Genomic DNA, 18,060 nt, shown 5'->3' with positions numbered 1-18,060 from the left:
TTTGACATGCGTTGCCCAGGATTCTTTCCCATTGTCATCTAGCCGCACCGCAAGGTTATAACTGTGCTTTGCTATTTTGTTTTGTGGCATTTTTAAAAGTTTTAACCAGTATGAGATCACTTTTTTCTGAGTGACTAAGAAAATAGGACACCTGCCACAATCACCTAGCACACAGGCGTCCGGGGTTGATGATTTAACTCCAAGAAATCTCTTACAATACTTCAATTGAACACATTCGAGAACATGGTATTTTGTGTAACCCCAAATTTCTGACCCATATGTGATAATGGGCAGAACCATAGCGTCGAAAAGTTTAAAGTACTCTTTAAATGGCAAGCTGCCAGTGTGCTTGATCATTCTAAAAATGTTGCCCATCGCCTTCCTAGCTTGATCTGCTAATATTGATGTAGCTTTACTCCAGGTATTCCTACTGGAAAGCATTAAACCGAGATATTTGTAATAACTGACCGTTTCATACATTCCCCATTAAATAACCACCTTTCAGATTTTTTCAAAACCCCGCCACGTCTAAATACAATAATTTGTGATTTGCTCATATTTACTGACAGTTTCCATTTGCTAGTAAAAGACTCCAGTACTGTAAGTAGTCTTTGTAAACCAACTGGAGTATCACTGAAAATAGATACATCATCTGCATACAAAAGGGAAAACAAATCGTGCAATTCTTGAGTAATCTGTATACCACAATGTCCCGAATTTTCCAACATATTGTTCAGTTCGTTTATAAAAAGAGAAAAAAGGAAAGGGCTTAGCATACAACCCTGCCGGACTCCGACAGAGCACTGAAAATAATCAGTGATGCCTTGTCCAGCCCTTACACATGATTTCAGCTCACTATACATTGAATTTAAAATACATAGCATCTTACCCCTTACTCCCTCAAAGCAAAGTCTGTACAGTAATAAATTGTGGTCTACGGAATCGAAAGCTTTGCTAAAATCTATGAAAGCGCAGTAAAAACGACCTTTTGAATTACAGAGGTACTTTTGTATCATAATATGCAGACTGAAAATATTATCAACTGTACTGAAACCACTTCTGAATCCCGCCTGACAATCGGAAATACAACCAATTGTGTCTGCCCATTTTACCAAGCGTGTATTTAAAATAGAAGTGAAGATCTTTCCAAGAGAATTTAGCAGAGTTATACCTCTATAATTGTTAGGGTCTATCTGACTGCCTTTCTTATGCAGCGGAACAATGATCCCTTTACACCAATCGTTGGGATAAACCCCTGAATCAAAAATAACATTGAAAATGAATGCAAAAGAGGTATCAGAGTGTCCTTAGCTGAACTATAAAACTCATAAGGGATGCCATCTGGCCCTGGTGATTTACCTGATTTGAGTTTGTACAGTGCTTCTTGGATCTCAGTGACGGTAATGTCACCGTTAAGAATTACATCTAGATCAGTATTTAGTACACTGTCACCAAAGTCAAAACTGTCTAGAAAATGTTCTACCGTAGCGTCAAAATTACTTTTCTGTCTTACAGGATTGTGAGCAGAATTAAAATGCTGAAGCCATTCAGTTGGCGATATCTCACAAGTACGTGACCTAACACCTGAAAAGCGCTTTACTTGCTGCCAGATACTACTGGTGCTGGTTTCAGCACTAAGAGTGTCACGCACATGCAATATGCAATTACAAGTTGGGAATCGAAATGGCCGCTATACGCACGTACGAGACGGATTTCCCTGACCCAAAAGCCACAGTTTATTCAAGAAACCAGCATCAATGGCTTCCAATACACTGGACTCATACATGCTATCCTCTTTGCGTCAAAAACGATCTTCTATGCATGTATTTAGGTGCCACCTTCCAAACATGAAACGTCATGACACGACCACAACAGCATTGATTGGAATGAAGCAGTGCTAGCCGAAGAGGATAGCCAATCACAGCGCATTCATATTACCCGCTGTTGTCGTAAGAAAGTGTTCAGTTTAGGGAGCGTTCAGTTATTATGGCCGGGAGTGGGCCGGCAAAATCCAAGGGGGGGGGGGGTCACCTCAAATTTGAAAACTGCAAAGGGGGAGGGGTCATATATTTTTCAAACAGCTCAGGGGGTCACTTAATTTTCATAAGTATCCGTCCCGTCAAAAAGCAGTTTCAGTGTTCAGAAATATTCTGGGAGATAAAAATGATTCGTTGCATGATTTCATTCTCTGAAGTTATTCAACTGTAAATCTGAACAAAAGTATAATTATCTGTCACATGAACATCTTGACTTGACAACTCTGAGGCTTGTCTTATTGTAAATCAAGCTCACTGCACTGAGGGCACTGAACAATTCCTATTACTTACATATTAGAGATATAGCAAGTTTTGTCAGGGAAATTATTTAACAGTTACCTGTACTGAGACTACTAGCAGCATGAAAAGTTAAATAATACTTTTAGGTGAAATTCCAATATCATAATTGTTGTCCACATCTGAACTTTTAAATACCCTATTTGAATCAAGTACATTTGTATCAATTATCAAACACCTATAAAAGCACAAATTAATTTAGTTTAGCATTGTAAAAAATATTCTTAGTTTTCTCATAGACTCCAGTATATAGTGAATCAGCATTTCGGTGAAATTCCAAAATCTGATTTCTTGCACACATATCAACCTTTAACCATCCTAGGCTAACTAAGTACTTTAAAATGAATTATCAAATGTCTATAAATACACAGATTTTTATAGTTTTGTATTGGAAAAAATATTCATATTGTCCTCACAGACTCCCATGTACAGTGAATCTACATTTTGGTATAATTCCTAAATCCAATTTCTTGCGAACACATCCATTTGTTACCACTCTAATCTAATTAAGTACATTGATATCAATAATTGACAGTACATAAATACATGAGTTTACCTATTTTTGTATTGGAAAAAATTATTCATACTTTCCTCATAGACTCCCATGTATAGTGGATGAACATTTTCAGTGAAATTCCATAATCAGATTTCTTGTACACATAATATGCACCTTTAACCATCATATTCTAATCAAGTACAATTATGTTAATTATTGAACGTCTGTATATGCACAAGTATACCAAGTTTTTCATTGGAAAAAAAATATTCACAATTTTATCATTGACTCCCATGTATAGTGGATGAACATTTTTGGTGAAATTCTAAGGTCAAACTTTTTGTCCACATGCCAGTTGTAACAACCCTATTTCATTTAAGTACATTTATGTAAATTATCAAATATCTATAAATGCATAGATATAGTTTTGCATTGAGAAAGTATTACATAGATTCCTCATACATGTATGAGAAAATATATGTTTACCATGTATAGTGTATCAACATTATCATGATGAACATGATCCTATGTTCTCCAAACAATAAGGCCGTCAAGAAAAGCAGCAACTAAGATATTTACGATTCATTTCGATTACTCCTTTCCTGATTTCCTTCATCTCTCCATGGAGGTAGTAGAGTCTCTACTACCTCCATGATCTCTCGCGCGTAGAATTTTTGATAGCTGCCATCTCCGATACAAATGGGGTTTTCTGAACTATTTGTGTAGGTACACGATTTATATTTTGCAGGACTTTATGCCAGAGTCGGGGAACCCAGCAATATATGGGGTTTGGTTGTCTGAGCCAGACTAAAAATGGTACGCGATTTTGAAAGTGTGTGTGTTGACATAGTGGCCACACAACTGTTCGAGATTATACAGAATACGGTAGAGTGTTTCATAACTGCCATCTCGTATACAGATTGGGGGGGGGGGGGGTGAACGATCTCTGTAGGTATATACGATTTTATTTCGTTAGACTTCGGGCCAGCCCGTGGATCACAACGCAATATATGGGGTTTGGTTGTCTGAGCCAGACTAAAAGCGGTACGCGAACTTGACACACAACTACACAACTGTTGGAAACACCTTGCTATATAATGTACCATTCCATAGCAAGGCGAATCTTGTCTTTTTCATGGAAGTCTCACAATTAATCCGTCAGTCGTTTTTTGTTAGTTTTCTTGTTTGTTTTTTATTTATTTTGTTTTATTTTGTCCCATTTCTTATTTTTCTACTAAATTATTAGCTTGTTTACTGTTATTCAGCCATAGTTCCAAGAGGTTAGTTCTCCATCCTACTGATACCAAGTTAACATTAAGCAAAAAAAATGAGCTTAGTTGATTCAATTGTTACAACAAGAGACAAGAAAATAACGTCAAGGAGACGATGTATTCTCATACCAATTTTTCTCGCGCACGTTTCACAGTACAATAAATTACCCACAATTCAGTTTGATTTGTACACACGACATTAAATTTTTTATAACTTTTTCAGTACTGCCTGAAAGCAATAATCTAAAACCTCTAGATACCTCTAGATACTCCAAATTGGATTTTTTCCAATGTGATACACAAACTTATAATTGCTGGTGATTTTAATTGTTTTCTCGACAAGTTCAAGGATAAAAAAGGCGGAAGTCTTAATTTTGCTTCCAGTTCAATAACTGCTCTTAAATCATTTTGCTCGTCTTTGAAAGTTGTTGATGTGTGGCGCTCTAAAAATCCTAATGTATCAGAATTTACTTTTCGTCAAAAGACACCATTAGTCCTGTCAAGGCTTGATTTCTTTTTTATTCCGAAAACTCTCATGGAAAGTGTAAATTTTTGTAAAATCCAGCCAGCCATCCTCACCGATCACCGTGCTGTTTTTGTCTCCGTTAAGATTTCCGATTTTCCAAGAGGACCGGAGTCTGGAAATTGAATGCAAATCTACTACAAGTAGAAAAATACAAAGAAGGTGTAATAAATGTAATTGAAAAAAACAAAAAATAGAAAGTCGTAGTTGTCCCATTGATTTAACTTGGGAACTCTGTAAAACCCGCATAAGGGATTTCTCTATCAACTTTTCCAAATCACGTGCACAAGAAAAGCGTGACCGCCTACCTGTGCTAGAACAAAAACTTGTAGAGCTTGAAAAGAAAATAGATTCTACCCTTGACTCGATGGTCCTAAATGAGTATGAAAAAGTGAAGTTTGAGATTGAGCAACTCTATGCTGATCAGGTAAAGGGTGCAAAAGTAAGGGCCAGAGCAAAATGGTATGCAGAAAGTGATAAGCCGACTAAGTACTTTCTAAATCTTGAAAAAAAGCGCAGCTCTAAAAATGACATTGTAAGTCTGAAGGATGGCGAGACCACATTACAAAATCCTGAGGATATATTAAATGCCACTCGGGGTTTTTATCATCAATTATACTCATCAAATGAGGTTTCTAGTGATAGTGTCAATACTTATTTAAATAATATTATTGTCGAGAATAGTGTAAATGCCCAGGAAAAAATACTGCTGGACATGCCAATTTCATATAGTGAATGCACTAAAGTTGTTGCCAGTTTAAGAAATGATAAAGCCCCTGGGAGTGATGGGTTAACAGCGGAATTTTACAAGGAATTCTTGGATTGTGTTGGCCCTATAGTTCATGAAACCATATGCAAATGTATGCAAGATGGTAAATTATCATATACGCAAAGACATGCCCTCCTTCGTTTAATTCATAAAAGGAATGAACGAGACAGACTTAAAAACTGGAGACCGATAAGTCTTCTTAATTTGGATTATAAGATTATCGCCTTTGTTCTTTCTGCCAGACTACAACCCGTTCTAGGTAGGATTATTAATCATGACCAAACAGCCTATCTGAAAAAGCGCTTTATCGGGCAAAATATTAGATTAATTTATGATATCATTGAGTATACACATAATGAAAACTTACCAGGTGCTGTCCTCTTTCTTGACTTTCGAAAAGCTTTCGATACAGTTGAGTGGAATTTTATGTTCAATGTTCTCAAGAAGTTTAATTTTGGGGATATTTTATTAACTTTATTCGAGTCCTGTATAATGACTGTCAAGCTAGTGTGCTGAATCATGGATGGATATCACAACCATTCCTTGCTGCTTTGATTTCACGTTTTCTGAGAGAAAACTCCGATAATATTATGCCTTCATGGAAATGCATTCCCCTGTTTTATTTGTATAGAGCAGGACTTGATAAAATGATTTTCACATGAATTTTGATGACTCAAAGTATTGTCCGGCCACACCTGGTCTCCCGGACTTTTATAGATATGCCATCATCGCATGGCACAAGGCTGGTGGGGGCTGTTCACCAGTCAACAATGCAAAAGATATCGTACAACAAGTTATCTGGTGTAACAAACATGTTCAGTTTAAGGGTAAAGTTCTACTATTCAAATCATGGGTCGAGTCTAATATTTTCTTAATAAATGACGTCATTGATACTGATGGTAGTTTTCGTATACGATGGCTTTCACGTAATATTCATGACAATTCAAATTTTGTATGTGAGCTGTTTATGTTGTATAATGCCATACCAGCTGGCAAGCGTGCTCAAGTAGAGCAGTCAACTTCTATTTTTCAACCAGAGCCGCTGAACTTGTTGACAGCCTCTGTTTTTCTGCCAGGTTTTTCTTCACGAAAATTTGTCCACAAAATCACAACAAAGGAATACTACTGGTCTTTCATTCGTAAAAATTTGTCGAGCCTTGGGTTTCCAAAAAGTGGAATCGAGTTTTAAATTTAGGAAATGACTTTAATTGGTCAGAACTATGGTATAACAGAGTTATAACTGTAACTAAGGAAAGAAAACTGTCAAACTTTATGTACAAATTTATACATGACATACTTCCTCATGGTTTAAACCTGTACAGGTGGAAAATAATGGAAACCAGTCTTTGTCAGATCTGTATGTCAACAAATGACCTTGTCATATGTTCATAGAGTGTGAGCGTGTTAAGCTTTTCTGGAGAGACTTTCGATCCTTTTTATTACAAAACTTTCATTTTCATGTAGAGATCACCTTGAAGACACTTTTATGTGGTCTACCAAATCAAAACAAAGTTGTTAATCTTCTTATAGTAGTAGCAATGTTCACCATCTATAAGTCATGGATGCTTTACAAAGATACAAATAAGCTGCAAAATATTAATTTATTTGAATTTTTTAACGCCGAAGTGCGATTAAGAGAACATGAAAGTGCTTTCTCACAACTTGTAAAAGACAAGTAAAGAAAATAAAACTTATTACTATTCTGTATGTTTTCACCCAGTTACAAAAAAAAAACAAACAAAAAAACAAAAACAAAAACCTCTAGATACTTGATTAATTATATCTATTGAAACTGCGATTAGATATTTCCGTATAAATTTCAAAGAAACCATTAAATAACCATAAAAGTCACATTCTGCAGGTACTACAAATGCCATACTTTTAGGCAGCAAGTTATGACAAACTGAAGGGGTCATTCTCTGAGGAAACTTAGCATGCAAATTTCTTTTGTCTTTCTGTTTGGAAAAAATCAATATCCTTTTGTTTCATAAAACAGGTGCAACTAGTCTCCCTACTTTTCATTACATTATTCTGTATGGCTGAAGACACAATCAGTGGAAAATTTTACAAAAGTGCTATCTCCTCTCTCAATCAAGCATACTTTTCTAAATCATTTAAAAAGGGAATTGAGAAGAATGGTATCCTCAAAAGTACGATTTCAGAATTTAAAAAACTAGTCTGTGAATTTGTCTACACATGAGAGACACAGTAGATTTCACGAAGGAGTTTCCGTGTGCACAAATCATGATGAATTATGGGAAATCTTCAGTACTGTGCGTTTCGTTTATCTTGTTATCGCCGAAAGTCATGTCCAGATACTCTAAATTGTGATTTTGTTCCTCTGAAACCAGACTTTGTTATTCGTCAGTGATAATTTTGTCAGTGTTGATATAATATACCCCCGTGAATACGCAGCTGTTTTGTTTCCTCATTCTGACGCTCATGAAAAAACCCCACAAACAACTATTGCAGTGCAGGTTTCTCGCTATAGTGATATTGCTTGTTGCTAACTGAATAGTTTTGCAGCTAGAAATTTGTCTGTTCATAAACTTACTTTCAATCATTTGTTTAACTCATCAATGACTGTGACCTCAGCGGGACAGGCGATCACCAGGTCAAAGTCATCCAACAACCATATTGGACTAGCAGAAGAGTGCACGGAAGATAGCCCCTCTCCTTATCTTGGTAATTTTCTAATCAAGTCTTCTGTCTTTTAAGATTTTGACTCAAACAATGAATGATACAGTGATTGCATCTCTGCTTAGAAGCTAAAATAAATTATACATTTTATTTAAGCTGCATTCATAAACACCTCTTGAAGGGAAGGGGATACAAACAAGTTCTCTTATTTTTCAAATACCAGCCTCACAAACTTAAAACGCATTTGAATGCCCTCTTCTGACTTGCTATAATTTTGAAATCCCCCTCAAAATAAAAGTGACCTGATCTTGAAGTTGACGTAATTTTTCGGTGTGTAGGTGTGTGTGCTTGTTTGCAGGGAAGTAGCCTCTGTTTTGACATATTTTCTCTGACCGGAAAACTTCACGTAATAAAACAGAAAAAAACAACGAACACATAAAAAAGATTTGGAAACAGGATGACTTCCCCCAACTGTCAGGAAAACGAAAAATAATTAACATAATTGTATAAAAAGGACATTTGCTGTACCTTTTGGCCAATTTTTCATAACGTTATGGTCCCTTAATCAACTGCAGTTTCTTGTTCAACTCCCCATAGCCGCTGCCATGCTATGACAAATATTCTGTTTGGCAAAATTCTCTCTGAATGTGTGAAAAAGCCATAATCGTTGTCATTGATGGCCAATGAATTCTAGCCCGGACTAGAATTCAGTTTTAAGCAATAACGATGCTGACTGTATATGGCTGCGTTGATAAGCTAAAATAAACTGGACTTTACATCACGGTTCAAGTAGAAGAACAAGAAACAGCAGTGGATACACAGAGCAAAACCATCACAAAAATAGGCAAACGTTACAACTATTAATAGAGTAAGGTCTCTGGGGTCACGTAGATGGTCTAGTCTCACCCATAAATCTGATTTTTTACTTAGAGGCCAGTCAGTGTGTGTATACTGTTTCATTTGTACCCTATTAAAAATGACCCGATGTGACTTCCACTGTTGCAGTGTCAATGTATGGAAAGGGGGCCGAACAAGTTGTTTTCAGTACTTTTATCAACAGCTGCCATTCAGTCTTACAAGAAGCGCAAACGTTTTGATTTCCAGTCTCTACCAGAGAATGCTGCGAAAATTTCATAAATGCTAAATATCGTGCATTGGAACAAGCGACACATTGTAATCTTTGTACTGCTCTATAAAAACAAAAATTAATGTTCATGTTCACACAGAACAAAGAGGCTGGAGCTGTTCCATGTGATCTTGGTTGACGAAAGTACCTGTATGTTTGCGTATGTCTTCATAACAATAGATACACAACAGAGGCTAGGATGTTTTTATCCATACAATTTATTTTTTGTGACTTTTTACGTAAGAGACAACCCCACATATGTTTCATATCAACCAAAGGCAGTTTCGTTTCGAGTCCCGAGCCTCCCAATCCCTTCAAATGACCCCAACATACCCTTGATATTTTCAAATCCCTCCGTCAATTCTTCCTCCCCTCCAGAGATGTCTGTGTATACATCCTTCGCAAACACTTCAACGTCTAGACTAACAAGAAAGTACCCTAAGGACAAGGATTCTCTTCTTTGTTATGTGAAGTTATACTTAATTAAAATGGCAGTAACGCAAACTCTTGTGGAATGTGAAAAAAGAAAAAAGAATTAATTTGTCAGACTTTTCTCGCAGAATTTCCCATTATATTTTTTATTAAATATAGTAATATATGATACAAAGTTGTCTTGTATACTTTCCGTATTATCCAAACGACCTAAATTGATAAGAACGCTTGATTTAACATCCCTCGACGATTTCCCCAAGGGGTAGTATAAACAGCCTATAACCCGCTGACCAAACGAGAGCATTTACAAGATCTGATTCAAGAGGCGCTATTCAAAAAAAATCACGACTTAGGATATCCTTGTTTTATGATTAGACTGAACGTGTTGTGGTGACATTACCAGTAGTGGAAATTTCCCGCTTTCAACTAAACAGTCAGCTTACAATTTAAGAAGATGGATAATAAAACCTAAATGTATGTCAAAAGGCGAAGCGGCTTAGTTATATTGGCAAGAAATGTTTCAATATACTGACAAATACTAAAAAGCATATTCCTAGAATTATGCAGATGGCTCCTAAATATGAAATCCGGACTAAAAGTAGCTAATTTATTGGAGTCTGTTAATCGTAATATTTTGAAAACTTCGAACAATAAACAAAATACCAAAGGAGGATTTATTCCATATATAAAGATCGAAATCAAATCAGACAGTCGAAAATGTTGAACGAAATTAAGTCTTCACCTCTTATTGTTATTGAAAAATTCAAATCACTGCTCTAGCAAAAATTCAGCTGTCCACGCGAAGGGCCCGGAGATGGATATCCGCCACGTTCCTTGGTCATGACCAGCGCCCTCTACACACGGTCCACGCATTTTGATCATTTATATTTTCCGCTCAGAATCTGCTTGAACGTTTTCACAAACTTGTTATCGATAGCTTAGAAATGATGACAATTTCCCCAAAGTTATTTGCTTAAAATCGACTGTCACTGTGGAGTTGTATTCGATCGCACATTTGTCGGTATAGGGCCTGTTGTTTGAGAATGTTCAATGTTGGGGTAGTATCAGAATTTTTTGCGCCAAAATTTGTGATGGCGTAGATGGGAGCAAATGTTCATCTGGCAAATAGCCGATGACTCGAAGTAATATTAAGTAAGCCTAAGTCGATTAGGGATGTCGATCGGTCACATTCCTCCCCGCTTTCCAGAGGTAGAATTGAGGATAAGGACCTATTTTGATATCAGATTATGCTATGACAATAGGCTGGCAGTCATAAGTTTGCTGGACGTCCATCCCGATATTAAATCGTGGCATTTTTCAAATGTCACGAATCCACGGTAGTTGTTTTCATCGGATAAGCTCATTCCATTACGCCGTTATAATGTCATGGCTTCATTACAAAGTTGAATGGTTTCGATGTCCGGTAGAATGGATACACTGCAATCTCCCATGACTTCGTATGAGATTCGGAAAGAATTGACCGAGGGAGGCGGTCGCTGCTGTCTGTTGATTTTGAGGAAGGTCTTAATTTATGTGCAACAGTTTAGAGAGGGCTGGGGGATATGATTTAAATAGAGGGCGCCACACCGGCACAGGGACTCGGTCGGGACTCCGGCGCTGGTCATGCAGCTATAAGCTTATGAAGACATAATTGTCATCAGGAAAATCAAGATTTTTCCTGTAGTCATATGTGGTGACAGAAGTGCTGTTTCATCCAGCTTCATACACGTGCATCAATCCCCGCCGAAACTTTCGAGTTAAAAAACAGAGGGAGAGACGGCAACCTGTGTTTGGGATAATGGCCTATTAGGCGCTTTAAATAAAATTATCTGTTTGCCGTCCGCGTGCTGGTAGGTTTCCAGAGAAAATTACGAAAACAAATACAATGTAAACACTATTTCAAATAAAAATATTATTTTTCCTAAGGATACCAAATAAAAATTGAGCTTACCTTAATACACTTGTATTTTTTTCTGTGTTTGTTTTCTTTTCCCTGGCTGGCTGGTAGTTTTTTTAAAAAATCCAAGGACGGCACACAAATAATTTTCTTAAAATGGCCTCACATTGTAGGGCTGGGTGGAGAACAAGTAAATATGAATCAAGAAGTTATCAAATCTGTTACACAATATTAATAGGACGAAGATAAAGCATGCATATTTTATTCGAAATTAAACCTTTTTGGCGATACCTCGATCGTCATTTAAACTAATTTACCTGAAATAAAAATAAAAAGCGCTTCAAATGAATGGAACCCAGATTTCAATGGGACACTTGGTCGCGAGATGGCGTCTTTTCCACTCACCATCCGCAATAAGTAAGGCCTAACCAATATCATACACACCTCAGAAATAAATGTTTTCTTCTATTTCTCAGACAGATTCCGGACAAAAATGTGCCAATCCCTTTCGAAGACTGCAATATTAAATTTACGGAAGAAATGATCCTAAACTGACTATCGTGTGACAACATTAGGGTGACCCTTTTATTTTTGTTTTGTTTCTCATCTCCAGAGGAATACTCGGGCAGGGCGGGCGGTCGAAATAAAAAAACAAGTACCAAAAAAAACTGTATTTGTTTCAGTTCAATGTTTTGTCCCTTCAGTTTCTACAATTTTTAAGTACAAATAAACGTGTATTTGTTTCAGTTCAATGTTCTGTCCATTCAGTCACTGCAATTTCTTGTCTTTCAGTTCAGTGTTCTGTGCTCTTTGTCCTTTCAGTCTGAGTCGCTGCAATCTCACAATTTGATGACGGTGGTGCTGTTGCTAGGATGATCGCCTCAGAGGTGGCGCAAATAGAAAAAGTTTTTTTTTTATTTCTATGTCGTAGCTGAAATTTACCGTCGGTCGGGAGATGAGAAACACAAAAATAATAAATGTCGCCCTTAGTTTCTGCATCATAGTCAGTGCACTGTCTGTTATTGTACGCTGAGTGTTTCGTGTGTCTAGCGTGACACGAAGAAGAAAATACAATTCGATTTTAAAGATCACAGGGCACTCAGAGTGTATCGATCGGAAATTACTGTCTTGTTTTAATCACAGACAATAAAAGAAACAAGAATGGCAATATGTATGTGGGTAGTGTGGAGAGAGTAGGCCCCTCCAAATTACCCATATCAAAATTAGTCAGCTCATAATATTTGTGTTTGAGTCAATCTCTCAAGAAAACCTAAGTATACGATGTCTGGGTTTGTTCCATTGCACGTGGTGAGCAGTGATAGCTCTGCGAATTCAGAAAAAGTTACATTACTGGGCCACGACTGTTCTTACTTAGTCTCACTTACTCGACCGAATTCAGTGCTGATGCTTTATAATTTAAAAGGTGTTTTCGGAATTTTAGAATGAACCAGCATACTTTACTGTGAAGCCTTTATTCGCATCCACACAATGAACCGCATAGTTGAGATGCTGTTGAAAGGACCACTGCCTGTATCTTTAGATGATTTGTTTTCACTATTTTTGTTTTCAATGTCAACTATAATTTATTGTTCTACTCCCAAAACCATGCTCAGATATGCATTGTTGAGCGTGTCAACTCAGCCTGTACAGATGAAGACTGCAATTGTTATTGTTGACAATCGAATTATGGGCCAGACTAGAGTTTAAATGTAAATAATAACAGTGCAATTCATATGCACAGACTATGGGTTGTAAATGGTAGTTTTTAAAGATAATTTGGGGAGCAGAACCAGAAGCCACAGTCGACATACACAAGAAAATTAGTGGAAAAAAAAAACATGAAAAGACAGAGCTATTTGCCTTTTAAAATCATTATGACGAGTGCAGATTTGTCTACTCCTATATGTAACAGGCCATGAACTTTAAACTTAGAGACAACAACCATCGTGTCCCTAACGATGCACTGATTCTGTTGTCGAGAATTTGAATAATTGTAGGGAGAATGGTGACATATACTTTAAATTGTCTAATATGATCATTCGACACACGAATAATGTACATAGCGGGGTGTCCCAAGCAGGTCTGATGGCAGGTTGAAGTAAAATCAAGCACTTTACCGGCACACTTATAAATGCCAGAGAGGTGACAGCTTTACGCGACAACGACAAGGGCTACTTCGATGACGTCATCATCGATCACACAGTATACCGGAGGCACCTGTTGAAAACACAAGCAATAATGCAGCATGCATGGTATCCTGATATCATTATGGGTCATCCGGGCTACTTCTGCCTGACGTCGTTGCTTGGTGACCATGCTCTTAGGGAGCATTCAGTTATTATGGGGGTGGGCCGGCAAATTCTTCCTGCGCGTCAGTCAAAATAAGTGAACCCCCCTACCCGTTGTGGCGTTGTAACAAAAAATTGATGACCCCCGTTTTAAGATGACAAAAATTTCATGACCCCCCCCCCCCCCACACACACACACACACACGTATTGCTTGAGTAAAGCTGCACACACAAACACCTCAGGCGGGTATGGAGCGATAGAACACACAAAAAAAATCTTAGATTTTTTCAAATGACCTTCCTTACAAACTCACAAGGTGTTAATGCTCAGATTTCCCCTTCTGACTTGCTATAATTTTGAAATTACCCCTCACAGGGGTTGGACAGAAATTACAGGTGGATCGCAATATTTTTGCGCAAGCGTGTGTGTACAAAATTTTGATATTTGGATTTAATTGAAAATCAGCTGTTGATAATGTTGATTCACTATACATGGTAATGTATGAGAAAACTATGTAATACTTTTTCAATGCAAAACTATATCTATGTATTTATAGATATTTGATAATTTACATAAATGTACTTAAATGAAATAGGGTTGTTACAATTTGCATGTGGACAAAAAGTTTGACTTTACACTTTCACAAAAAATGTTCATCCATTATACGTGGGAGTCAATGATAAAATTGTGAATATTTTTTTTTCAATAAAAACTTGGTATGCTTGTGCATATACAGACGTTCAATAATTAACATAATTGTACTTGATTAGAATATGATGGTTAAAGGTGCATATTATGTATACAAGAAATCTGATTATGGAGTTTTACTGAAAATGCTCATCCACTATACATGGGAGTCTATGAGGAAAGTATGAATAATTTTTTTCAATACAAAAATAGGTAAACCCGTGTATTTATGTACTCTCGATTGACATCAATGTACTTGATTAGATTAGGGAGGTAACAAATTTTAAATGGATGTGTTTGCCAGACATTGGATTTTGGAATTATACCAAAATGTAGATTCATTGTACATGGGAGTCTAAGAGGAAACTATGAATAATTTTTTTCCAATACAAAACTATCTAAATCTGTGTATTTATAGACATTTGATAATTCATTTTACAGTACTTAGTTAGCCTAGGGTGGTTAAAGGTTGATATGTGTGCAAGAAATTGGATTTTGGAATTTCACCGAAATGTTGATTCGCTATACATTGGAGTCAATGAAAAAAATAAGAATAATTTTTTTACAATGCTAACCTAAATTAATTTGTGCTTTTACAGGTGTTTGATAATTGATACAAATCTACTTGATTCAAATAGGGTATTTGAAAGTTCAGATGTGGACAACAATTATGATATTGGAATTACACCTAAAAGTATTATTTAACTTTTCATGGTACTAGTAGTCTCAGTACAGGTAACTGTTAAATAATTTCCCTGACAAAACTTGCTATATCTCTAAAATGTAAGTAATAGGAATTGTTCATTGTCCTCAGTGAGCTCGATTTACAATAAGACAAGCCTCAGAGGTACCAAGTCAAGATGTTCATGTGACAGATATAATGCTTTTGTTCAGATTTACAGTTGAATAACTTCAGAGAATGAAATCATGCAATGAATCATTTTTATCTCCTAGAATATTTCTGAACACTGAAACTGCTTTTTGACGGGACGGATACTTATGAAAATTAAGTGACCCCCTCTGAGCTGTTTGAAAAATACATGACCCCCCCCTTTGCAGTTTTCAAATTTGAGGTGACCCCCCCCCCTGGATTTTGCCGGCCCACCCCCGGCCATAATAACTGAACACTCCCTTACACGCTTTCACTGCACGGTGGGCTTTAACTCCGTATCCAACGGAGACGCTACACTGCCAACATGAAACGGTGACTCAACGTGAAAACCATGGCAACGAAGAAAACGAAATGTAGGGTCACTCCTGTCATATGAAACATGATAATATGATATACTAACACAGTTGCAGTAATATTCAAGTTCACGATATATGACAAAATTGTGTTTGGATTTTGTTCAGGCCGCACTCATTCCTTTTGGTTTGAGCCTATAAAACTGTCCATGGTGAGAAGGCTTGGTTAGCATTATTCTTTAGGTAAAATGACCCGCTATGTCCGGACCAGAGGGCCTTTCAATTGACTGATGCTTTAGGGTCTATGGTTTACACAGAAAAGAACAGCACGTTAGTTTGACCACCCATAGTTTCAGTCCATACACACAGGTTGTTCTGGCACGGGCAACTCGAAAAAACAAGAGACTTTTCAGAATAGAATTTTGAGTTGTAAGATTGAATTCCGACTATAAGCTGCAAGCAGCGTTACTGGGGCCCAAGCAATTGCTATTGTGGAAAGTACTTGCACTGATAATACTATTAGCAAAATTTGAGCTTATAAGGTCTTATGGTTCTTGTAAAGAAGAATTTTGAAAATCATCTGATGGGTATTGTAGATTTTTGGTAAAATAAATGGCAGCCAAATACATGACCGATTGCCAAATCACACGATTTGCAGTCTTGATAAGGTAAGGATGATATGAGAAAAATATTCAGTTTTTTTAAAGATTAAATTGGTCTTTTTGAAATTAATATTGCCGCCAAACCACGTGACCGATCCACATGCCTTTTGTAAACTTGAAAGTACCCAACATTATGCATGATATTATCAAAATTTCAGTTCGAATGGTTTGGTGGTTATGGAGAAGAAGATTTATAAACATTATTCGCTGGTAATCGTAGGTTGTTCAAAAAAAACCCAATATGCCCGCCAAAGCACGTGACCGATCTGTATATGGTTTTTGTACACTTGATAGTACTCACACTGGTGATGAAAAGAAAAAAAATTCAGTTAAAATGTTGTATTGGTTCTGGAGTTTAAGGTTTTGCATAGATTAAACGATTTCATAAAAATCCAATATGGCGGCCAAACCACTTGACTGATCAATTTTTTTCACAAATTTGATAGTATTAACACTACTGATGACATGAAAAAAATTTCGGTTCAAATGTTGTTTTGTTCTCTAGTCTTAGGTTTTTATTGATTAAACTCGATTTTACGAAAGTCCAATATGGTGGCCAAACCACGTTACCAATCCAGATGCATTTCCAAAAATTGATAGTATTTACACTCGTGATAATATGTGTAAAATTTCAAATGGAAAGGTGTTTTGGTTCTGGAGTTTAAGATTTTTATAGATTAAATTTGATTTTTAAAAAAATCCAATATGGCGGCCAAGGTCACGTTACCGCTAACGACTTTATTAGCAAATGCTAAAAAAAAACAGAGAAGATGCTTGCTACTATACAAATTTCAAATTGACCATACCCCTAGGTCACCAAAAGAAGCCACTTTTCGATTTTCATAAATCCAGTATGGCCGCCAGGTCACGTGGATAATTAAAAATTCAAGGGTCAGGTGCACCACCTCTCATTAGCCATGAGTAATGTACCAAGTTTGGGACGTGTACATGCAGTTGTAGGCTTGGGCCTCTAAAAATAGAAAGTACTAATTTGGCAGGGATTGGACACCATAGATGGCGACCTTCAAAAGTCCCTGAATTCAAAGTGCAAGCAGCGGCCCACTAGTGGCACATCCAGATATAAATGGGAACCCTTACGTGTTACGTTCGCGAAGCCACGGAAAAGGAGCAGTTACTTTTCATAATCTTGGCCCGTGAAAATGCAAAAGATAGACACGTGCTTTTCTTTAACACTGATTCCGTAAGCGGATTAGAATTATACTCCTATGAAATTTGGCAAATTAATTTCGTAGTTGAACAGCCATGTCAGTAGGACGTATGGTCAGGGACATGCTTCAGGTCTTAACAGACATCAAAATGTGCGCCTCTTTTCCACAACTATTAATAGAGATAAGCGACAACAATGGACTACAGACTGCACATTGATAAGTCAAGACATTCTTAGTCTCTTTACAGCATCCACATGGTTGTAACTGTATTTGAAATTATCTCACCCATTCCTAGATTTCATATATCGTATGGGGAGGTTTTTTCTGGTTTATTTTACATATATATTTTTCATAATAAGGTTGCTCTTTGGTTGCAAAATCCTAGACTATGGGTGTTTGGGCACCCAGTCTTTCTTGTGACTGCTACAGGGGAAGCTGTGCAACACAAGTATAGTCATTAATTTAAACCATTTTATCGGAGTGCAGTAACACGAAAGGGAGCAAGTGCATCTTTGCGCACGTTAGTAAGGTTGGTAAGACTGAGATAACGCTGCAATACAAAATGTCTGCGCAGCTAAAGT

The sequence above is a fragment of the Ptychodera flava genome, chromosome 10 (genome assembly GCF_041260155.1).
Source record: "Ptychodera flava strain L36383 chromosome 10, AS_Pfla_20210202, whole genome shotgun sequence".
Lineage (NCBI taxonomy): Eukaryota > Metazoa > Hemichordata > Enteropneusta > Ptychoderidae > Ptychodera > Ptychodera flava.
The sequence above is the reverse complement of the archived record's forward strand: the minus strand, read 5'-3'. Positions refer to the sequence as shown.